General features: G+C 29.7%; 1 protein-coding gene across 4 annotated transcripts in view; it reads left to right on the top strand.

Moving 5' to 3' along the window:
* The window catches only part of LOC106690797 (MDS1 and EVI1 complex locus protein EVI1-A), a 239,930-nt gene that overhangs the window by 172,815 nt on the left and 41,628 nt on the right, over window positions 1–25,487 (top strand). For 3 of the 4 annotated variants that reach the window (XM_067049334.1, XM_067049333.1, XM_067049332.1), the window contains one exon: window positions 10,900–10,961. The exons of the other annotated variant lie outside the window; for it this stretch is intronic. The gene's annotated coding sequence lies outside the window, so the exon portion shown is untranslated. The remainder of the gene's footprint in view (window positions 1–10,899; window positions 10,962–25,487) is intronic. 4 annotated transcript variants of the gene reach the window in all.

Below are 25,487 nucleotides of genomic sequence, written 5' to 3'. Positions count from 1 at the left end.
AATAAACTTAAACTATGTACATGAAGTAATAATAATAAAATAAGTAAAATTTTGAACTAATAATGAATATTAATAATAAAACAACCATAATAATAATAAAATAAATTATAATGATAATGTCTATATGCATATAAACCAAATAACTGATGAAATGAACTTTGTACTATGAAACTATGTACATGAAGTAATAAGGAGAAAATAAAATAAGTAAAATTTGGAACTAATAATAAATAGTAATAATAAAAAAAATTAACATAAAATAAATAATAATATAATCTCTGTATGTATATAAACCGATTGATAAATGGATTGAACATTATCAAACTATGCACATGAACTAATAAGGAGAAGATTAAATAAGTAAAATTTCGAAGTAATACTGAAAATCAGAATAGTGGATTGTCATTACTTGAATTTTGTAAATTTGTCATCCATATTACTTTTACATTACTAACTAAGGTCGAGTAAAAAAAATATTTATTCAAAATTAAGCTTATTAACTGAAGACACGAGTGGATAGAAGTGCTATATTAAAAATATAATATTTTGAAAAAATAAAAGAGATGATTTTTTTAAAGAGATGATCTATGTAAACATTCAAAAATCGTATGATCAACCAAGGGTCTGGTTTGTTCATTTGAAAGGAAAAAAACAATTTTCAAAAACCTGTTACAATATGCATTTCTTAAATTATACAGTCCTATGTTAGTTAATTATATATTTTATGTACTTGGTTTTGCAAAATTGTTTTTTCATTTGAACCTAAACTTTGCTGGTGAACTAATAGGATATTTGGAATATTTCATTCGAAGAATTATATATGTTTATATCAAATATATAAATTAGATTTATTCTTTTATATGAACAAATATTATTGACTTTATTTCCCAGTTATCAGTATCAAGGCAGAAAAAGGCTGAAAAGATAAATTGTTTTACACAAGTCAGTTTTCGACAATTTTTTTTAAAGTTTTGTTTCTTAATTTTAGTTAAAATTTCCTTACAGCCTTTTTAAGAATCGTTTTATTCCAATTAAAATTTAGGTTTAATATAATATAAGTCGAATTTAGTTTAAATTGGAGTAAATATACAATTCATAATTACCTTGTTGATTTAAGAGAACTAACTGACGATGATCTTATTCATATTTAATAACACTTTGTTGAAAATGATCCATTAATCACAAATATATTGTTGCATAATATGTGATACCTCCCAACTCTACAAAATCAACAATACAATTTCAATTCAAAAAGACATAATAATACAACCCAGATATAGACATCTGGTCTCAACTATAGTTTCTTAGGATACTTCTATAATTATTTTTAAATTTATGTATATATATGTTTTTAAACATTTATATGGAATGGGCCATTTTTAAAAAAAAAATTATATATATTTTTTTGCATGTACGGTTATCATAGTTTGAGAGGCGACATATTACTCTGTTGAAAATCAGTGAACGTATTCACCAAATTGAAGTTAATTGTATCATTTGAACCGAATTAATTAGTCTCGAACTAGTTTAATTTCAAAGAGTAATAAATTTAATGCCTGAATAATTTTGTTTACGTAACCTGTTGATGAGACAGCTCATTGCACGTGTGTTCGAAGAACCTTATTACTAATCAAGACGTAGAATCGCGTAACAGATGCTGTCATTTATTAAATCGAACATACTAATGATAGCTCCTTCGGCAATTCAGTAGCTTTCGACATCAATAATTCTGTAATTACTTTGAGATTCAACCTGACCGAAATCGTTTGAGCGGAAACCGGGTAGCTGTTTTAATAGATGTCTTCCTCGTTGGAGTAATTTGCTTGTGAAAATAACGATGATTACCTAGATTGGTACAATCCATGTCAGGATAGCTTGCTAAGACATCTTCCAAAATATACTTATACAACTGGGTATAACCATATTTTTTGTAATAATATATCGATAGAAAAACTATCTATTTAACTTAATCCTTAAAAATAACTCTCTTTCTCTCAACTGAAACCTACCATGGTTAACGAAGCAATTCTGTTTTGTTTACGATGAGCTTTGAATTCTTCATAGAAAAATATTTAACACCATAGTATTTATAAATGTACAATAATGAGATATTATGTTAACAGAATTAAACCTTTTTATATTTTTAAAAAATGCAATGTGATTTGGCAGTATAGATTCTTCAACATTTCAATCTATTTTTTTCCCCATTACTTTCTTCTTTTGCATAATAACATCTTATAAATAATAATAATTTATTTACATTATTTAGTATGATAAATATCGACACTGTAATTTGAAAAACCTTATCTGTAAAGTTCAACAAAAAAAAAAATACTTGAATCACTTATTATGAAATGTCAAAATATTTTTTAAAATGCTCTAGTTTCACATTGACTTACAATAGGAATATTTTTCCGTATTATCGCGTTTCTTGATTTTTTTTTCTGTAGAATTCCATTTCTATAGGGTACTAATGATTATTTGAAGGTTAAAGATTTTTCATTTTAGAATAAAATTAATGGAACGTGCCGTTTTTAAAAAAGTGGCTTGTGCAGGAAATTGTTTTTTTGCATGAGTAAGCGGAAGAAGTTAATGGGATTTGATGAAAGTGATACAGGATCATTTTTGCGGTAACCCTAATTTATAAAAAAATAATTTTTAGACATACATAAGGGGGGGGGGGGGTAATTGATGAACTTTAATATAATCATAATGAGCATTATTGTACTAACCTAAAAAAAATCCTGAAAATTTTATAATATCAGTATAAGAAAAGTATGCGCGAACAAACAAACCGACACAAAATCGAAACCAAATTTATTCCTTGAAACTTATTTGAGTGCAAGTGGATATTGTAAATTTTGCTTTCCTACCTTATTCCGTTAGGAAAAAAATCTAATTGATTCATTGATTTTTTTTTTTAAATTTAACTAATGGTTTAATTAGAGCTATAATATGTGTGGTAATAAATTATAATTTTTTATAATTTAAATTTAAATTATCAATTAACTTGTTAAAATTAAGATTAATAATTATAAAGGAAATAAATTTATACTAGTATTAATTTGTAATATGTTAAATTAAATAAATTATATCTCATATTGATAATCTCGGGATTAGAGACACATAGAGACCTTTAACGATATCTTCCCCTGCCTTATATAGCAGCATTTATCTTCACTTCTGCCCTATCCGCAGATCAAATCACTTTTTCCTTACCTTCCTCTTTCTTTCCTTGATCTATAGCTTCATTACCGAGACACTGCATCTGATATTTCTTTTTTGGCTTCATCTCAAGAAATTCCATTTCCAACTTCTGCAACTTCTTCACTCCTCGCACCATGTTTCTCTTCTTCTTCCATTTAATTATATATAATTTTATCTCTCTTTGCTGGTTCAGCCGTTGATCCGTTAGCTTCTAGATTTACAGCCTTCGGGAAATAAGTCCTTTTTTTTAGTTAACAGGAACATCTCTCAGATGCTTCTGGAAATAGATTCTCTCACCGTTCATATTAATTTTTCTTGGCTAGGAGTGTGTCGTACCTTCTCGAAATGAAACTCCCATTCCTATCTCAATTAACTCAGGATCAAATTTGACATATTTTAAACGTTTCTACAAGTTAATCGCCAGTTTTATAATGCTGTATTTTCTAGTCTCAGTTCTGGGAGACTACAGTCTAGACATTCCCTGTCGTGTCTTCTTCGCCCAAACCAGTTTCTTCGGAGCACATTAAAAAGATTATACTGCCATTCTATGATGTGACGGCTACTGTTATAGCCGTATAGTCAAACATTTTATCCTAATCGTTCTCATGTTATTTAATTCTGTGACTAGCTACTGCCTAGGGAATGATCAAATAAAATATTTTAACTACTAGATATAGTTTATTTCTTTTTTCAACATTAAGAATATTTTGAAAGACTGGCTATAATAATATTTTTCATTTCTTTTATATACTACTTTCCGTCATCTTAATATCATAACGGAATAAATATTTGTTCTCATTTTTATTTTTATGATATGCGTTTGAATAGTATTGATAAATTATAATTCTATAATAAAAGGTGATTTATTTTATGTATTACAGGAGGTAATTAATAAGTAACCTCCTTATATTACTATAGTAAAACCTGTCTACAACGGACAGTCAGGAATGAGTTCACTGCAGGGCGGTACTAGTTTATTAAACAGTTTTATGTTCTGTTTTTGCATACACTACCTATTTTGAAAATTTAATATGTATCCGTAAATAGGACATAAATGATTTTCATACAACTTCGACATGATCAAAATCACCGATTTGTGAGATGAACAAAATCTTAATACTATTTCTTTCACCAAATAAAAAAATCACTTAATACATAAGAAATAGGACCTAGAAAAATAAAATAATTGTTTTATTTAAATTTTTTTTCTTTTATGAAGGTTTGAAGTTTGGATTAATTACGCGATTGTGGTTTTCTGGAGCTTTATCACTCCTGTGAAAACTACAACCGTTTTATTAGGAAAAAAAACTTCAAAACAAGTTAAAGGCATACCTTTATTCAATTATATGCTATTATAATAAATACGATATACATTTACTTAAATATCTTATGTTATGATATAAATACATATATTTAAGCATACAAATACTAAGAAGATAAATATATCCAATTTTCATCCATTTAAAAATTAAGATAAAAATAAAGAGAGGTTTGAGAATTTCGGGAAATAAAAAAGAGGAAGAGATGTCCGTTTAAGAGGTGTCTCTGTAAGGAGAAATTTCACTGTATATTATAATACAATTATTTACAATATGACTGATAAAATGTATAAGAAGGCCAAATAAATAACCTTCCACTTTTTATATATCGTATATATTATCTTATATATTTTTTTAAAATTCTGTTTATTTTCTGTGATGACATAAAGCTTATTTTTATGCTGCTGCGAAATTTTATTACTAAGTTTGATAAAATAAAGAAAACATATTTAATATATTTTATTCTTATGATATTCCTTTCTATTATTAATTTTTGGCTTAAGATTTTTTATGTAGCAATGTTTTATTTAATAAGGTTTCCAGTTATCATCAATTTCTACTTTCACCCACTTATATATGGAATATCTAGATCGAAGAAGTATTGCAATCCGAAAACTAGTTTTAACAGAAACACATGTTTTCATAATTTATTTTATAGTACATAATAAAAGGAAATTATAAATATTTAGAAGTAAATAAATTATATTATTAATGGATAATTACAAATAAATACAAAACCTACTTGGAATAACGGTCTCATATTATTCTACTATGACTAACAGAGAGGAGTATTTTTATCCACTTGCAGAATCCAGTTTAAAAGAAGATTTAAAGGCCATTTCTAACTACCTCGCTTATGCCCTAACATTTAAATACCACTAAGCCCGTCTAAGAACCAGAAATTGTTTTACTTAAATATTTTTCAGACTTTCTTGAATAAGTTTCGAATGTCTAATAAGCAGCTTCACCTGCTTCGTATTTTTAGCACTATACTGCTCTTGTTCAGTCAGTTGGGATACTATATTCCTTCGGTTAGTTTAAAAACAAGTTCTTTAAAGTCGTTTGCATTACTTTATCCCTGACCTATGAAGGTCTGATTTGAAATTTAAAATTAAATGTACTTCATGGCAACCAGTTTTATAACATTGAGAATGAGAAATCGGATCAAAAAGAAGTATTAAAGTTTCCGTTTTTTTTTTTTGTTTTTTTTTATTTATCTAGAATCAGAAATATATATGTGGACTAAGGAAGCTATGAATAAGTAAGAAATAATTAGCAAAAATGATCATTTAGTATCACTTAGTAGGACTGAGTTCTTTTATTCTTCCTAAATCATGAAAACCGTGTCTGAGGAGGTTTGAACTGATGAAATGAAGAAGCATATGTAAATTGCCTAATAAATCTCAAATTTGAAATTCTAATTGGCAGTAATGCAAGCAGATACATATGGAAAAGGAAAAATGTCTTGGTCGTTCCAAAAATAGAAGTAGTTGCAGAAGAGAATCAGTAATTATTAATTTAATTTAACTTTAAGATGTACAAACAAAAATTTTGATTTAATTCTTTGCCTGATCTGTGTATTTTTTTGATACATGCATTTTTTCGGTGTACTCAGGTTATATATCCCTTTTTCCATGGCATACAAATTTTTGACAAAACCATGATATTTAATACTAAATTTTTTGCAAAAAATTCTAACTTTTGTATTTATATCTCAGTGTACTTATTGTAAGAAAGAGATAAAATACGTCTTTCCAAATTTGGCAATACGTCTAAATTGAATATTAACACCATTGAGATCAACCAAAATTAACAAATCAAAGTTTCAAAAGTTACTTTTTGAATTATATATAGTTACTAAAACTATAGTGGTGATGGATTTAATACTCGAATACTAAAATTATAGGAAGCCTATCTGTTTTGGGAAACAAGTTATTGAAAAGCAAACCAGTTTTCGATGTAATGAGATTTTATCAATAAATAAATAAAGAACATGGAAGCCTATACGATATGTCTTAAGTTTTTTATATTTTTATTTTTTGACCTGTCAATTGTTGTTTTAACTTATGTAATCCCTTAACTTATTTATTTATTAAATTATTTCTTTTAACTTATTTATTCATTGAAGTATTTCTTTTAACTAACTTTTTTTTTTCTAAATCTGTTTATTAGTTTATTTTTTTAAATTTATTTATTTCTTTGTTTCTTTGTTGTAAACTGATCTACTGCGGTGACCATTATGTCGTTGGTGTGGCTTTACATTGCTGTCTAATGATAAATTCGTTATTAAAAACGGATCGAACGTGGGCAGCGATCAGTGGAGTGAAATAGGAAGAGTGAAACTGTCAATTAAATGAAATAAAATTATCAAATGGAATTAAATTGTTAAATTAAAAAGAAATAAAATATTTGTATTTAGGGTTTAGACGATTATTGATTGTAAAAGCAAATGATAGAGGAAAAAAGTTGTTGTTATATCATGTAAATATAATGTATTGTATATATATCTGATCATGGATTGATTGCTATGCTGTGTATTGCTGCAACCTAATGTATTTGGGCAGCATGGTTAAATAAAGCATTTCTCTCTTTTAAGTTTTTTTTCTTTTTTCCTGAGTTTTCATATTTTCAATTCTTCTGACGTTTTTCTCAAGGAGAAAGAAATGGTAGAGATATTTATCTTCTTTCTGACATTTCATTCTCGCTTTTTTTGAGAGAAGCTTGGGTCTCCTGAAAAGAAATTAGTTTAAAAGTTAATAACATCTCAAAATTAAAAAAAAAATAATTAGACCCGAAAGAAATGTGTAATTAATACCAGTAAGATGGGATACATACCCTTGAGACTGACATAGTTAATTGAGACATTAAGAGATGTCAAGGCGAAGCTGTGGGGCCCAAGACACGCCCTCATTTGGCCCTCCGACCATCTACCTGCCACCTTCTGCCTTAATATCCCAACCTACCCGTTGTCATTGCTTTTATGGTTATCCCTAATTGAAGACTTTGTGAGAGGCTAGAGCGATTGCACGACTTTATTCCTCATGGACCAGTTTTTTATTGCGCTAATATAAACTGTCGCAACGGGATGGGCATGTGCATGCTACCGTGCCTCTGGCGCAATCTGATATATGCAGAGTCGGCGGATCGAGACGAATCAGCTCGCCCTCTGCATTTTTAGCAAGTACGTGTGCGCGTGCGGAGAAAGTGTCCATGTGCGTAAGGGATCAGGGGAAATATTTGCATAATTCTTTACTAAACAGATTTCTATTTAGCCTTATTTTAATATGGATTATTCAAAATTCACGCTCTCTTCTAAGAATACATTAGCTATAAAAAATTAATTGGAAGCCTCTAGAATCAAAATTTTTATGATTATACACTTCAATAGCTTATATTATTGAGTGATACGGTAACACTATTACAGTTGGTAATATAATCTGTAAGTTTTAGTTTGATTTTAACATTCATTGAAAATACATATACAGCTAAATATGATTGCATACTTAGCTACAATTCGAGTATTACATCGTCGTACCTGCCATTTTTATATTAAATCTTAAAATCAGTTGCACTTCAATATGATTTTATAATGTCTCCATAATGCCAAATAGAACTAAATATATAACATCACTAATTAAAAAACGAAATTTTCAATTAACGTATTTCAAAATTACAAATCTTAAACACAATGTTCTCAATAATTTTCAAAAATCGAGCTTTGCGATCACATAGTCGAGATTACTTCACAGAATATATACCATCTTAGAAAAATACACTCGTAGTTTTCACAAAGATTATTATTCCGAAACCACAAAATTTATTTTAGGTTTGGGGCTATATTTTTGTGGGTTTATTTATAAATTTTCGGAATCGTAATTTTGTGGGGTTTCGTTTGGGGGAAATTTCAAACCAGGAAATGTGCATTCTTATATTTTTCCTACATAAACAAAACATATGCCTTTCTTTTTCTTTATTATATAAGTGACGAGAGGATAATTGTTTCTGGGAAGGCATGCAACAAGGACCCCTAGAGGAGAATAACACCCCCTGAGTTTTTAATCTATAACGTAAATTTAATTATAAGTGGTAACTGGGCGAAAAACAAAAATTTAGTAGCAATATTCACCAAAGGGATTTTTCTACAATGTATAAATATCAAATAGAACATTATTCAATGTTAAACTTTAGGTTGACTCTGTTATCCACAACTATATGAATGAATAATTTAGGTTAGTTTTTTGTTTTTTTAGAAGCTAGTTGACTTGTTGAGATTTATTTATTATTTTATTTTGAAAGTTAGAAAAAAGTTTTCCGACAAAAGATTTTTTATTTCAGAACAAATGTGTTCCTTGCAATAAAAGTATCCAAATTGAGAACCATTGATGGATGCTGAGGAGATAATGTCGTCGGAATGAATTTTTTTTTTAAAATTATTCTGACTCATCTTTTCGTTGCTTGACCCCTACAATTTACTCAAACATTCCCGTCGCTAACTCCACACTGGCCGTACTACGCGTTACGCAGGTTATGCAGAAGAGTTAGAAGAGCTAGAAGTCGATAACGAATGGGATCGAGATAGGCGGACGAATGCGTTGCTCTATGTAAATGCGGAAGGCAGTGGTCTCCGGATGCAAATGACCCCGCGGAGAAACTGGAGTAGGAGTACAGTCCCAGCTCCTAGACCTGAACAGACTGTACTTCATACGCTTCCGTCTCTCTCGTTCATGACTCTGTTGTGTACCCTTATTTGATATGCGTGGTTGTGACAAGGAATAAATAATATTTTTTAAACATTTAATACAATTGTAAATGAAGACAATGGAGGCAAAACGAGATATACATTTGCCTGAATTATCAGGAGACAAAATTTTACCTTGGAAACGCCTACTAGTTACTCTTTCAACAATGCAACACCAAGTTTGAACTCGTTTTTCTCCTATTTTTACTTGAATTGTTCTCCTGTAGACTTCAAATAGAATAAAATATATAACCTATTGTATGAAGGGTTTCATTTATTACAATGAAAACTTCTTTCAACTTCTTCTGCTATCGATATGAAAAATCAAAATCATTATTCTTTTTTTCTGAACTTAGTATTTTACTTCATAAGCGCGCTGTCTGAGGCGATTTTCCTTGAAATAATTAAATACAAATATAGTGCTTAACTATACATTAATAATTTTACATAGTTAAAGTAAAGCTATACTTTGTATTTATAAATTCGGTATCGTGCGCTTGAAGCTCGATACAGTTCGATCTTGGGGAATCTTACCTTATCAAAGTTTAGAAGAAGTTCTTTTTTTTTTATTATTTTATTACCAACTAATTTAGGATTTCTCATCTTTGTAAAGTATATAGCCGTATATTTCGCGAAGAATAGAAATATAATGAACCTTCAATTATCGCACTTCATTCAAAAATTGAATAAATAAACTATTAATTTAATGAAAGTGGTAAGTACTGCAGTGTTTAAAGAGTTAGCTGAAAAAAAATGATGCTCAGATATTTGACAATATGACTGAAATAAGTATGGAGTACGTACAATTTTTTCTGTTAATGTGAATGATGATTAATTTTTTTGTTTATATTCGAATTGCAATAATAAATAATCGCTTGAAATTCAAACTTGGCGATAACTGAGCTGTAGGAAAAAGTAATTGAATTCTTAAAAAAAAAAAAAGAACGAACTAAAAGAAAAAAATGATATTATTTCTTAATACATTTTTTATATAATCTGCTATAACGAGATGATATTCAAATGGGCTTTCATTATTGCAAAATTGATAAAATTTGTCATAATGAATGTATCCTATCAATTTTAATTGGATGTAAAGAAGAAAAAAGATCCACGTGTCTACTTGAGTTTATCTGGACTATATTATATAATTCTTTTGCTTCTTCTACACTTTTTTCATGTTAAAAAAAAGTAAGAGGGTGCAGAGACGAGTTACATTAATGTAACGTTGAGAAATATAAGCGGATAGGCAGGATGTGCTAACTTACTAATTAATTACTTCTTTAAAAATGAAGAAAAAAAACATCAGCACATATGAATATTTAAAAATTCAAACCTGAAATTCAAAACCTGCATGATATCAAAAAATATATATAAGCTATAATAAGTGGTAAATAGAATTATAAGAACTTGTCCTTTCATATTTAAAAAAAAAGTAATTGGCATATACATACAAATTTAAAATAAGTTATGTTCAAAAATAAATTACTTAATATTTATAATTATATAATATTAGCCTATTACTTTACGAAATTCAACGAAACTGATTTTATTTACAGAATAATCAAGCTTTATAAAATAAATTATTTAAAAAATGAATTTCCTGTTGTTAATAAATCTTTATTTTCTTTTTTTCAGGTAACTACTTCCAGTTAATATCAACGACGATTAAGTGTACAAATGAGAAAGTTGCGTAAAAAGTGAGTTATCAAAATCACTTATTGTTATATTCAATTATGAATTTACAATAAATGTTTCCCGTTAACTATGACAATACTTTTATTAATAGTCTTACATCATATCATTAAAAATAATTTGTTTCGTAAGTCATCCTATGAAATATAACGCTGTACCACAAGACCCCTTTTCAGCAAAAGGATTACATTCCAGTTCGAAACACCCCGAAGATACATTATACATTGTCAGTTCCAGGATGAAGCATGGTCAAATATATAAATAATCCTTGTCCAACGATGGTAATAATTTTGCAACGAAATTTGTAGAAGCCCTAGAGATGTTCCCGTGTTGTATTATTCATAGGTTGTGTGTCGGACTTCCAGTGGAATATGTTCGGTTTTCGCCATCTCCGTGTTACATTCGTCTGGCTTTCTTTGTATTGGTATTCATTTCTGAAATCTGTGTTTTCGTCTGAATTTTAATGGTGACGTATGTCATGATTTAGTTCCCTTATAAAAACAATTTCGATACTTAAATAACTTAGTTCGCCGTCAGGGGCCATGTTTTCAAATATTCAAGATGAAAACTTAATATTTAAAAAAAAAAGATAAAATGATCCAAATAATTATTATAAAATTTATCATAATTATTTGGGTCATTTTATCTATTTATTTTTTATTCATTTCGTTTTTATGTACTCTATACAACTTATTTCTTTGTTAAAAAATATAAATGAAATATTTGACATAAAAATTAGGAGAATACTGATGTTTAAATCCATTTTGAAACATGAGTATTTGACGACCATCTGTCTTGCCTGTGTTCACATATTTTCTTTATCGACTTTATTTCTCTATACTTATGTGGTTTATTATTATCATTAACTGTATCTCCTGAGAAATAAAAACAAAACACCGCTCAGTTGCTAATGTCTAATTATAAAAAATGGTTATTATATATACATAGAATCATTTTTCCATAGTATGGTTAACTCACAGTTTTTCACTGATTGATTATTTGCGATGTGGATAGGAAAATATTTTCTCTAAAATCAAAAAAGTACAATACAAAGTTGCTGAAATTTCAATCGTAGTTCAAAGTTAAGTTTTTTCTAATGAAAAAAAAGTAAAATAACTGAGTATTTTCAAAAACCTATTAAAAAATTAATATTTTTTATCCTTTTACAAGTAAGTAAATACAATCACTCATCCATGAAAACTCTTTATTACTCAAAGTAATATTAATGGTAAGAGAATAATAATACTAGTAATATATCTAATAATATATGAATTAATGTGATTCTACAGTTTTAGATATGAAATAATCATGGTAATCACGTCATTCAATTTTGTGAATAATCGGGAGTTTACTGCATATACCTAAGTATTTCGTAACAAAGAAAGATTTGTTTTTTTTTCCCCTTGAATTACATGATGACACAAATCTTAGATTATGTGCTTCATATCAGCGAGTCCCATCAATAGGTCATTCATTGTCTTTTTAGCCTACGCTTAGGTTCACTACGTAGATGGGAGGATAAAAGGAATCGTAGGAGTGGGTTGGTGATTATGAGTGAATGAGAGAAATGTTATGCATTTTTAGATTATGTAAGATTTCACCATAGGTTTACCATGGTTTGAATATTTGAATGTCTTAAATGAGGTAGTCTAGGATGGAGGAAATAAAAAGAAAGGAAAGAAAAAAACAGTTAGTAGTTTATATATTATATATAAAAACGATTTTAGTACCTAAAAATCAAATAATTATACATATAAACACATGAGATAAAGTTAAAAATGTTTGATATAAATTACAATATAAATTTGTTTACATAAATTAAAAATCTAAATCTATAAAACATTTAATTCTTATAAATTGACTTTATTGACATAAACGTTGCAATATTTATTTTATTTGTTCTCTATGCCTCAATTATTTGAAACAATTGACTATACTTTGATGAATATAGAGTAAGATGATGCTGAATAAAACTCTCGGCATATGACGGACTGTAGCTGGTCTGGATTAGGCGAGATATAAAATATTTATGAGATTAGTGGACGGGTGAAACGAGAGCAAGCCGGGAAGATGAATGCCCTCTCCCGGCCTCTGTAATCCTAGCTGTCCGGTGTCCCCTTACCTCCTCCGTCTGCAAATTGAGAAGTCCTGTATCGACGTCTGTCCACATCAGTTGTTTGAGTACCCTCAGAGGGTACTGAGATCGTGCGAGGGAGATGTTGATGAGAGTACTAGTGGTGTTTGCAACAAATAATTGAACAAGCAAAAATGGCTACTTGTTGTTTTATGTATCGCATATTGTGAAACAAAGTATTACATCGTTTGAGTTAAAACTAGATCTCATTTGGTATATAATCTAATTTTAAAATGGAGGGGGGAGAGTAAAGCCAAGGGGTCAAAGAGACAATTTTGTTTATCAGGATTTCTTATTATCTTTGTGTGTATACCTGAATGAACCAAATTCATGCTTCAGGTATGTCGAAATTGTGACATTATCAATAATTAACTAATTATTATTGATAGCTTCATCATTTTGTCAATACTGTTTACATTTAGTTCAGAATCAGGTTAATATATAGAAAATTTCTTGTTCCCATATTTATTTTCAACACCTGAGCTTCTGTCTGTACTAACATACAAATCTAACCTTTAGGAAAATGCATCTAAAATCATTTTTCTTATTCTAAAACTTATTTTAGTTCAAAAATATAAATGAAGAATGCATCATAATAAATCAACATCTAATTTGTTGTTATCTTTATTTACGACTTAACGACTCTTTGAATATAAGAATGTTTTAATCAATCAGAAAAAATATATAATTAAATTTAAACATCATGATTTCATTTTTTAAATTTATTTAATTGTTTTTGGAATAAAATATTTTCAGATTATTTCAGATTTAAATATTATGTCATTATTTATAAAATATAAACTACGTTTTATTATTATATATTTTTAAGACACAAAGGTATAAATTAATAATATGTCTTATACATTTTTTATAATTTGACTACCATTGAAACATCATCGCTCTAAAGCCAATATCCGAAAATCGAATAAACAATCGATGTATACCAAAATCACATATTAAATTTTAGAAAATATCAATACATTTTTTAGAAACTTTATATTTTCAAAAATTGGAATAGAAATAAATTATAACTCGAATTGAACATTTGTCGATAGATTATTTTTTTTTTTTAATAATGGTTATGAAATACAGATTTAATATATTAATACAGATTTTCGAAATGTTTCGCTTGATATTTCAAGTTCGCATGTACATAATGGGAACCAGTATTGTCTATGACTACAAGTAGAAGATGAATAGTCATTTAATAAATTTGATGCCTATTTACCTTGTCTTACGAATATAAAGTAAAGAAATATATATTTTGAAATAAAATCACTATTTTTTAGAGGAAAAACAAAACATCCCGAACGTGCTGCCATCTCTTGTCAAGGAAACAAACCCGTGCATCGTTAACTTTAAATTTCTTTATTCTGGTTTTGCGTGTTTTAAGGTCTTTATTTTTAGAAAAAAAAATCTCCTCCAACATAAATAATTAAATTCTTATTTATATACTCGCTTATAAGCGACATTAAGACAAACATGATGAGGTAACCAGGAAAGCAGAGCAGGACGTTGAAGGTACAGAAGAGGCCGGACTGTACACCCGCTGACACCTGACACTCCAAGGATTGTCTTCTACTTATCGCGTTTCCTTGTACAACGCCCTTTCCATTTTCCGCTTCTCTTAATTTATTATTCTCTACAAAATACTATATAAGGTAAAATTTCAATTGTTGAATATCCTGCTAGATTAGATTTTTTTCTGTAGCTTTTCTAGGTTATTGATTGATTAGATGCATTACTACAACCTTCATTGATAACAGTAGATTTGCATAAATATCATTTCGTGAAAGTTTTTTTAATTAATAAAAAATTACCTTCAAATTTATTTTTCATGACAATAATACTTCATTTGATTTCTTTTACTTTCTCTATTTGATTCATACTTATATAATTACATTTAAAATTTGTTTGACATAGGCAAGTAGTTATGCTAGGCATTATAACTATTATTGCTAATAATAATTATTTATTACACAAACAACGGAATCCGAAATCCTACAAAATAAAAAAGAAAATACAAAATTGTTCCACCCCTTTTTGAGAGTTATTTATTATTTTCTAATATTGAATGAGATTTCTAATCGGCTGCCATTTCGAAATAAAAGACATATAAAAATTATTATTTTTCACAATTAGCGGAGAAGGAAATGATTGGTCAATCATTGCTTTTGATGAATTATAAAGGCATGTGGCGCCTTTGAAACATAATACATAAAGGTAACAATTCCAAACTTTTATTATTATAATACAGTCTTGAAAATTCATTCAGCCAACATTTGTATTTACTGTTACAAAATAATCACTAATCTTATCCAGTTTAAAAACAGGGACTAACATAAAATCTTTGTGCTAAATCGACAAGAAACTACTACTTTTCTCTTACCAATACGTACTAGAATATAGTAAATAAAAATAATAGTAAATGAAGGCATTTACTAGACTAGCAGTACTTAGCCTCTAACGTTTAAGTTATTAGAACAAGTTCATTTAGGAGTATTTGAATGATGTTTATATTTTTACGCATAATAAGATGATGTGTAATTAAAATATTCCACTGTTACTGTACTCAAACTTTTATTATTAAGTGTCATTAAGTTCAATCCATTCATTCAAAACATTATATCAGCCGTTGTTCCTTGTAAGCAGGGAACTGAAGAATTCTATGGCGTTGCAAAGATAATTCGACCGGATTTCTCAAGTCTTTGTGGTCATCCAATGCTATCCCAATGTCTCCATTCTCTTAAAGAGACTGCACTCTAATAACTCCCGCTATTTCGACACCGTCCATCTATCGAAGGAGGACAATCGGAGGACAGTTGAAAAATCGATGACAGTTACGTCAGGGCAAGTGAAGCATAACCCTCTTACGCAACCGATCGGACGCTGCGGTGGACGCCACGAATCGAAGGACTGATTGTTTTAATGGGGCGACATCCAGGGCGGTGGTTGCGGTGGCGGGAAAAAATCCGCCCCTACTGACATAACGTAATTATTTCATTTTTTTCACGTTTAAATTTAACCTTTCTTTGCCAATCAACTCTGGACATGCTTTGACAACTGGAACGCTTCATGTCCAGCTGGAGGAAAGTTGACACGGTTCCAGGAAGTCGAAAATTAAGATTATCGAAGTCTAACTGTAGCTTAACGATTGATCTCATTAATCGATCTCTCTATCGAGATCTGAAATTTTAGCTATAATCTTTACAATCATACTTCGTTATGGTTCCGTCGCGAGTCACTGCAATGACTTTTTATGAAGGAAACACACTGGGATTTATAAATGAGTAGGACTGGACTATTTAAGCAAACTGTCGTTTAGTTAACAATAAAACCTTTGATAACAATTCTAAGTACTAGCTCACCATCATACGATTTATTTTTATACGAGATACAAAAATGAACAAATATTAAAAAAAAAAAAAAGATGAACCATGTTAGAAGAAATAGAAAAACATTGTATTATGCTGATGAAATGATAAGAAATAATTATCAATAAAAATAAATTGATCGAAACTTCATGAAGGTAAAGTAATTAGAAGACCAAAACTAAGAAAATAAAATTTAACTTGAATAATTTGGAACACATTCATACCTTGATACAATAAAAATAAATATGATTTATTTTTCTAATCTTTTTAATGGAAAAATAATACAATATTATGAACTCTTTTAACTGATATTTAATAATTGATAATTAATAGATGAGTACGAGGACATACAAAATAAATTAATTCTGTTTAGTTTAGCTTACCTTAGTGGTTTATCCAGCTAAGCAAAAGACTTTGGAGTAGAATATGACTGATCCTAGTTTTGAGCCTGTTAACATCAGACAATTTATCAAAAAAAGAATATTTTGAGGACCTGATAGCTGAGTGGGTTGTGGGTCCTAGAACGCTTAGAGGTGGGTTCAAAATCCATCTGGGTCGGTCAATATTTATTTCGCGGTGACCCCGAGAACATCTTGAAATTCCCTCTTTGGGGCTTTAAAGATACTCAATGTACTTTAAAAAAAAATGTTTTAAACTTTACGCTATTTTAAACTAAAGAATTATAATATATCCTGCACAAGTTGAATCCAAAGTTTTTAATAAAACAGGAATGGTATGTTTAGTAAGTTTGTTAAATCTTAATTAACTTTAATTACTTTATTTTACGTTATAACACAATGATATAAAAATAACAAATATCCGATTTTTACTTCTTTCGTGTATACTTTCGATTTCCTTTTCTTTTCTTTTTCTTTATTTTAAATAATTCTGGTTGTCTCTCTCTCTCCTCTGAATTCACGAACTCTTTTCTAGTGCGGAACGAGTGGCGAACGGCCGCTATCCGACAAGAACGGACGACCGCAGAGCTAGGGAAAGTGTGGGCCGGGGAGAGAAAGCGATCTCTAATTGCTGACCACAGCGGCTACGTGAAGAACTGTCCTCCACCGATCGGTGTCTCATTACGCAAATGGTCCGCGATTATTAGCCGCGCGGTGAAATCCACTCTCTGCCCGATGTTCTAGGGCGGTTGTACAACCTGTTCGGGGAGGGCTCAGGAATATCCCCTAGTGGTCTCATCCCATTATAAACAGACTAAGGAGTCAAGGTTTCAAAATAAAAATCTCTGGGAAACCATATCCTAGAATTTCAATAGAAGTGATAGGTTTGGAACGGTACCATCAAGTCTCGTTAGAACAACTGAGTAACTAATTGATTATAGAATTAGTTTATAAAACCAAAAGTCTGATTCATTTCAATATAAGCTACATATGCTCCATAGATTTCGAATATCATAACTCATTCAAAACGTATTGGAAAAATCCCAATATCAATGGAACTGAACTCAAAAATCTTCATTTTTTTTTTTATACACGAAAAAAATACTTCCATAAATAATATCATAAGAATTAAATTCCAAGTTTATTAATTATTAATTAACTTTATCCGAAATTTATTTTGGCCAACAAGAGTCCCATGGGAAAAAGTGTTGAGAGCGGCCCTGTCTAATGTATCGAGGTATACTGTAGATTGGTCCATAACAATTTACGAACTAAAGGTACAATTTCAAAAACGTTATAAATCCTACTGTATTGCATGAACGTTAGACAAAATATAAATATATGAATCCGTATAGACCTAACATTACATATAGGGGTTTACAAGTGTGTAATAAGGGGGCTTATAAAATGTAACTGGTTCTTGAACTAGTAGTTGTAACTTTTTTTTCACTCATTAGGAATAGGTTAAAAAATAAAACTAAACAAATGATCACACTACAAATTAATTGCATGAAATTATTATTTTCAGTCGTTAAGGTCCATGATACATTAGATAGAGAGGTAACGTTTAACTATTCTACAAATATGTATAGATAATGACTATATATGCAATAACATGCTACTGTCATTGAACTAAAATAATGATTAATTAAAATTAATTTTTATTCTATATTAATAATGTGATTCCAGGAATAATAATAAGTTTGAACCAATCTTTTCTAGGGTCGTCTAGGTTCCTATAGTCTTTTTTAAAGGACCTTGTTCTTTAGGTTAACGAGTATACTAGTCATTGAGGAGGATATGTGAAGGACTAAAGAATCCTTAAATTTATAGTTCAAGGACCTAGTTTTGTAATAATTTTTAATTACAGCGCCGAATGACTCCGATATCATGGTGTCATAACACAGAGTTCCATTACGACTCGTAAATTAAGAACGGGCTAAACGAAGAACAAATAAATGTTTACTACTAGAATGATTTTTAAAGATCTATTACATAACATCATAATGCATTTTCAAAATTTTATCTCTCTGATGATTTATACTTCCTCAATATCTTCAGTCCATCAAAAAACTCCATATGCCTGACAAACGGAGAATCGTAATTTAGGCCTCCCATTAAGATTCACAGAAAGCGATTTACGAATAAAAGATGCCAACGGTGTTTTGCACGGACGGCATCGAAACACGACAGGCGGTCTAGAAATAATCACCAGGAGCGATAGGTTCCTGGGAACATCGTGCAGCGTCTCCAACAATACGCCTCATTTTTCACAACTTATGTGTTGCGTTTGTGAGAACTTGGTCGCGTATGTTGTTCTCTCGGGAACGCTGAGCTGTCGATTCATAAGGATTGCAGAAGCGACTACACAGTATTATCATGGAAAAATGATTTTTGTAATCATACATGTTTCCTGATATTTCATTCTGTTATTGATTAATTAAAAAAAAATTCTAAAAGTACATTAGAAATTTTTTTTTCTTTATTTACGTATTGTACTCTGACAATACCTGCTAAATGATATCGTTAGAAGATTTTTAATCTTATATTTTTTTGCTGCTGGTCTTTTTTTTCTAGGTTTGTTTATTGTTTGCTCTGCCATTTAACCCTTTTGTTTAAGTGACCCAGTTATTTTTCTATCATATATAACAGTTGGTTGTTATGTTAGTCGTTACTCTTCTTTTACTGTTAGCTAGGTAAAGAAGAGACACTAGAAAAATTAACAATAAAACTGGAAGAATTTGCAAATTTGCCAAAATTTCTCAGTTCTTTATTGTTAAATGTATCATTCGCTAGTAGATTTGAGCATCAATATTCGCTATGCATTTTTTGTTTGATAGCCGAACACAAAGATTTGATAATTTTGATCACCTTAAAATTCAGAAAAAAAAATCTTTTGTTTATGGGCGACTATTCAATGAATATTAAATTATTTTTCTTCAATTGTAGGGTTGTTTTTCATATCAATATATAATATCACCTTGTATATGCAATGAACGCAAGAACTTTAATGAGGGATAAAATATTATTGGTGTTATAATTTCTATATTATAAATCAAAGACATGATTGTCCTGAATTAGTTTATGTGGGTATGCGTTAGGTTTCTGAGTAATATTAAGAAAACGACCAAGCATTTATATTCAAATTATCTTCCGACTACGGAAGCCTCCTAAGAATCCAATGCAGTGAACCAATTCCAAAGACCATACCGTCATCCAATTTCCTTCTAAGACCTTTCACTCCCCACCCGGTGCTAACAGATAATTTACAACGTCCGAAGCAGTAGGCCCAGGAGAGATAGCTACAATATCATTACAGCTCTGACCTACTCGGCATATATTTTTCTCTTAACGAGTTATATCCTTTGGGCCGTAAATAAGGAGAGATGAAGGTTGCAGTGAAACCATTCATAGCTGGCGGTAGCACGACCACGGGCATATTTCGGATAATTCGTTGGCAAATACATTCCTCCGCCTATCAAGAGATATTTAATAATCTCCTGGGCGGTCATCAATTCACAGCAAGTGAATTTTTTTCAAGTGTAGGGGTTTGGCTAATTAATAGGTATTTTTTTTGTTTTTAAGAATTTAATTTGAATGATTTATTGCTTTCATTCTATTTTGAATAATCAATTATTTCTGGTATGACGTTATGTCTTTCAAATATTTCCTTAGTAAATATCTTAATAATCTGCTTGTCCATTTAATCTTGTTCACTATAATAATCTAAAAATTTCAGAATGAACCTTGGAAATACTGAAAATTGATCATTTTGCATTATTTAATTAGTGACGACAGTTTAATTAGTGTTGCAAAGAAATACGCAATGAATCCCAATATATCAAAAATTAAATTTATATTTTTTAATATTATTATTTTAAGGCATCAATCTCATAGGAGCCTTAATTTGCCTTAATTTCTGAATTGAAATGTATAACTATTGAAAAATAGGAACTTGAGGTGAAATTTAATTTAATTTTATGGTAAAGTTTTAAATGATTCATAAATTCAAAAAGTTTATTTACAGTCTGTTAGTTATCCTGCAAAATTGAATGGAGATTTGCTTGTAATTGATACGAAGATTTAAGGGAGCCGTATACTTGGTATTCAGTTAAGATGTGTTTTATAGCAAATCGTGTTCCGCAAGTCTGGCATACAGGTGGAGGATCGCGGGCCATAAGATAACCGTGGCTCAGGCGCGTATGACCTATTAGAAGGCGCATCAAAATCACCTAAAGGATTGCGCATATTTCTAAAGGATGATATCAAAGGTAAAATATCACTTCTGATTTCCCGTAATTTATTGTCAGTAACATTTGATGCCATTTGAATTTAATTCTCTCCTTGATGAGGGCAATGAAGTCATCGACAGGCGCTCCGCGATATGGGATTCCTTGAGAAATCGCGACCTTTACTGCCCGATCAGCTAGTTCGTTACCGGCTATTCCTTAGTGCCCAGGGAATCAAGAGAAGAACACAGAAATATCGTTTCTTTTAGAGGACTTTAATGAATAATTATCTTCTTAGCGGGTTTATTGAGATTTTTTTCAATTTTCATATAACATTAAATGAGTAAAAAATAATTTAAAAAGGCCTTAATATGCTGCGATTCGTTTATATTTATAATTGACAAATGTTTTAAAAATAAATATTTGAAAAAATAAAATCCTGTTTATGAAATTACATTAAACATTAATTTAAAGTGATAATTTTTAAATCAAGAATAATTTTGAAAATTAATCTTAATTAAATGATTCATAATAGGTATTAAATTTAAACATTTAAATGGCCATCCTATAATAACATTGTTTGACAATCTAAATTCCAAAAAACATTAGCCCTCAAAATTATCGAAATGAAGTTTGGTATTAAATTTTTATATTGTTATGATATAACTGTATAATGTGTTCGCTTAGTTATATAATAATTATTAAATTATCCTCTATTATTTTTTAAAATTTTATTGTTTAAAATAAAAAAAATCAATCAGTTATTAATTGAAGCAATTATTTCTCTGTACTCTGCTTTAAAAGTTTACTACAGTGCGTGAATTTCAAGCTCAATCCTTTCTCTCATTCCCTTTCATTCACTCTCCCTTTCCCTCTTTCTTGCTCCTTAAACGTCTATTCGTATTTTTCATTATGTATGGTTAAAACATATTTCATGAACAATTTTTATTTCCGATGTTTTATTTTAGTAATATTTCTTTTTTTATTTTGTACACATTTTGTTCAAGATTCGGTATGATAGTAATATTTTTCAATGTATATGTTGTGATTTGAAAATTGATTGCTACATCAATGATACGGGTTCATTTTTAGTTGTTTGCATCATATAATGGTTGGGATCGATCCTTGCGCCTGGTGAATGTAAACAGGTTACGAAGAGCGGGCTCATTGTTCGGATCTCATCTATATTAATGACCTTCGCTGAAGAGGTTCCTCCCGTTGATGTCCCATTTAATTTCTCTGTTTACATCTGTCCGTCCCATTAGCTCGTCCGCTTGTCTTCGAGACCTATCGTGGGCAGTTCGGTCACGTCTCTGGATAGTCGCATCTGGTCGCTCTTTTGGAAGAATTAGTGAGTCTATGTATCATATTTTTTTAAAAAAATGTTTACTGCTAATTTACTAAAATCCTATTTATTATAATAATTAAAAGACTATATAAGCCATTTTAAAGTTATTGCTTTTAACTAAGGTGTAAAAGCAGTATGTTCCGAACTACCGTATTATGTAAAACAACATTCTTCCCGTTCCAGCCTCCTTCTTCCACCAACGGAATTTTATTTTATTTATCGTAAAACTAATTCCATATATTACTATCTAAATCAAGCCCCTTTATATTTTTAAGTTTAAAAAATCTGTTTATTATTTTGCCTGGAACTATATAGATTTTTTTTTTCATTTGTTTGATTTATTAGATTTTTCATAAGGAAAAAATGAACGTCCAATCTTTCCAACTTTTATGTTTTGAATTAGATTTTTTTGAGGTTCAGTCGAGAGGTTGTACCCTTATTGTATTTTAGTATTTTAGATATTTTCGGTATCAGGGGTATATAAAATTTTTAATTTCTCTTGAAAATCAAGTGATAAATATTTTTCCACCTTTGGTTTCCCCAGGTCTCGACTTCCAAGAACACCTACTGACAGTTTGCTCCAGTATGTTACACGGAGTCATCAAATCATCTCCTTTGTGCTTATCTAATCATCTCTTCTGTTACTTTGGTTTGTTGGAAGATTGAGATTGAGATAAAGCTTATGCAATAAATAATTTCTTTATGATATTTTAATCTCCATTCCAACGAAGGCTAGTAGATGGCTGAAAAAAGGGCACTTTACCGAAATATCAACAACGGTTTCGGTTCTGCTGGGTATTTTACATTATATATAATACATATTCATAGAGTTAGAATATAAAATTCACTTGTTAATATTTGTTTAAGGACGTGACGGCCTTACAGGTTGGGGCTTAGTTTCCCCACCAAGTACCAACAATATTTTTTTTATGACGGAGAATGAAATTATTTTGATACCCGCATACATAAATTTAAGTGTATGCGTTGATTATTTATTATTTTTATTATATGAAAATCAAATAGCTTTTTTTTTTACTTTAGAGGTGTTTAATTATCAATTGCTTTGGGATCAACAGATTGTGCGATCATATATACATATGTATAGAATAGATTTAAATTATCTTTCGTCTTTTAAATCATTCCAAGGGTTCAAAACTTAATTAATTATAATTACCCAGTGACTATGCCTTGCATTTCTAGCCAAAATTGTGACTCTCCATCGATATTCTTAGTGATTGTCACCGACGATCTTAATTGGAAGTCCTTGCTCTATCACCTCGAGAACATTTCAGTCACGAACGGTGCGTCATACGAGCCTCAAGAACGAATTAACGCTGCGACGAAAAAATCCGATGATTTGGTTTGTGACATTAGGCGTCTCGGGCTAATCTGTTTTACGTAGAGGAATCTGTCTGAGTAGTTCATTTATGGATCGATTTGGGGGCATCAAAGTAATTCGTTGTCTTACAAGCGTGATCTCTCAAATCTTTGAAATTGAAAAAAATATAGAAACTTGAAGTATTATTCATGTCTTAAGCCCATTAACGCTTAGGAAAATTTAACGGCTAAGCAAAATACGCTTAAAAAAGAATGCTTTTTGGCGCTTAAAAATCCAAAATATAGACAATAAAGGTTAATCAACTATACACTCTCAAACATGCTTGAGAAGCTTGTACCATCAATCTTTGTATCAATCCTAACAAAAATAGTTACCCATACATGCCTGTAATTACCATACACAAGCTCAAGCATATGCAAAAAGATTGATTAAGCATAATTATCGAGTATGCTTGAACTTGTGCAACCACCTTAAGAACAGAAGTTTTAAAGTACATATCAACACACTACATACACTAAACAACAACAGAACAACAGTCTCTGCTTTAATTATGCACTAAACGAACGTACCAAAAGATTGATAAAATATAGAGCTATAGCTGATTGAGATGAATGAGAGATCTCCTTCCGTGAATTATGATACTCGAATCAAGTCCAGGAAGATGTACTGTTGGTACTGTACTTCATCAGTACTGAAGTACCATAACATTTCAAAATTTTACTTGGTATTTTTATGTATTCCATATTCTAAGAATAAAAAGGAAGAAGCTTATATCAAGAGCATTATTATTTTTTGGATAATTAAAGATATTTACAAAAAATATATTTATTACTCACTTATGTATTTAAACTTATATCTTTACTTATACTTTATACTTAATAGTTAAAAATACAAATTGAAGCTAAAACATAAAACTTTTTTAACCTCCATACAAAAACATCTGTTAATCTCCTTTTTATTTTATTATTATTTAATATTATTATTTTTTTTTATGATATGGTAGTCCTCAGTTACCATTTTTTTACCTAGCTGGAACTTCCTAGTCATCTCCATCGGTCATAAACTACTCCAGACCGAACATAAATATCCATAAACCCTAGAAAGGATTTCCGATCCTATACCATAACAGAATAGTTATGTACAATATATCACGTTGATATAAACCGGGCATTAAGGCCTCTCTCAATAAATGATAAATCTGCGGTCGAGAATATATTTTCAACTTTTATGTATTCTGTCTTCGTTCAATAGTTTAACTGTCTGATTTATTGTAACATTCCTGGGCCTTATGGTAATCGATATTTATATATTATTAGGAATGTATAACTTGTATAATTTGTATTTTTCGCTAATACTGTCACCGGTAAATAAAAAAAAAAAAAAAAAAGGTATATACAAAATAGTTCCCTTAATAGGAGGGTTTATTGTACCAATAAATATAATTTCAATTGTTTGGAATCATATTTAAAAGAAATAATTTTTAAACATATAACATTTTTGCTATTTAAATAGAGAAAAATTGTTTAAAACAATTTTTTTTCCTTTGTTGTTCCTAGAAGGTAATATTAATTACTTGTATTAGGTTATAATAACTTCAAAACAGAAAATACGTAGTTTTATTTCAGTCTGAAACAATTATCAATAACTAACAAATAGTTTTTTTTTTTTTATTCCAGCTTTTGAGTTTCCCTCTATACCCCCCCCCCCCG

This window comes from Halyomorpha halys, unplaced genomic scaffold, assembly GCF_000696795.3.
Source record: "Halyomorpha halys isolate HHAL.00 unplaced genomic scaffold, Hhal_1.1 Scaffold1874.1, whole genome shotgun sequence".
Lineage (NCBI taxonomy): Eukaryota > Metazoa > Arthropoda > Insecta > Hemiptera > Pentatomidae > Halyomorpha > Halyomorpha halys.
This window is presented reverse-complemented; position numbering and strand designations above follow the sequence as displayed.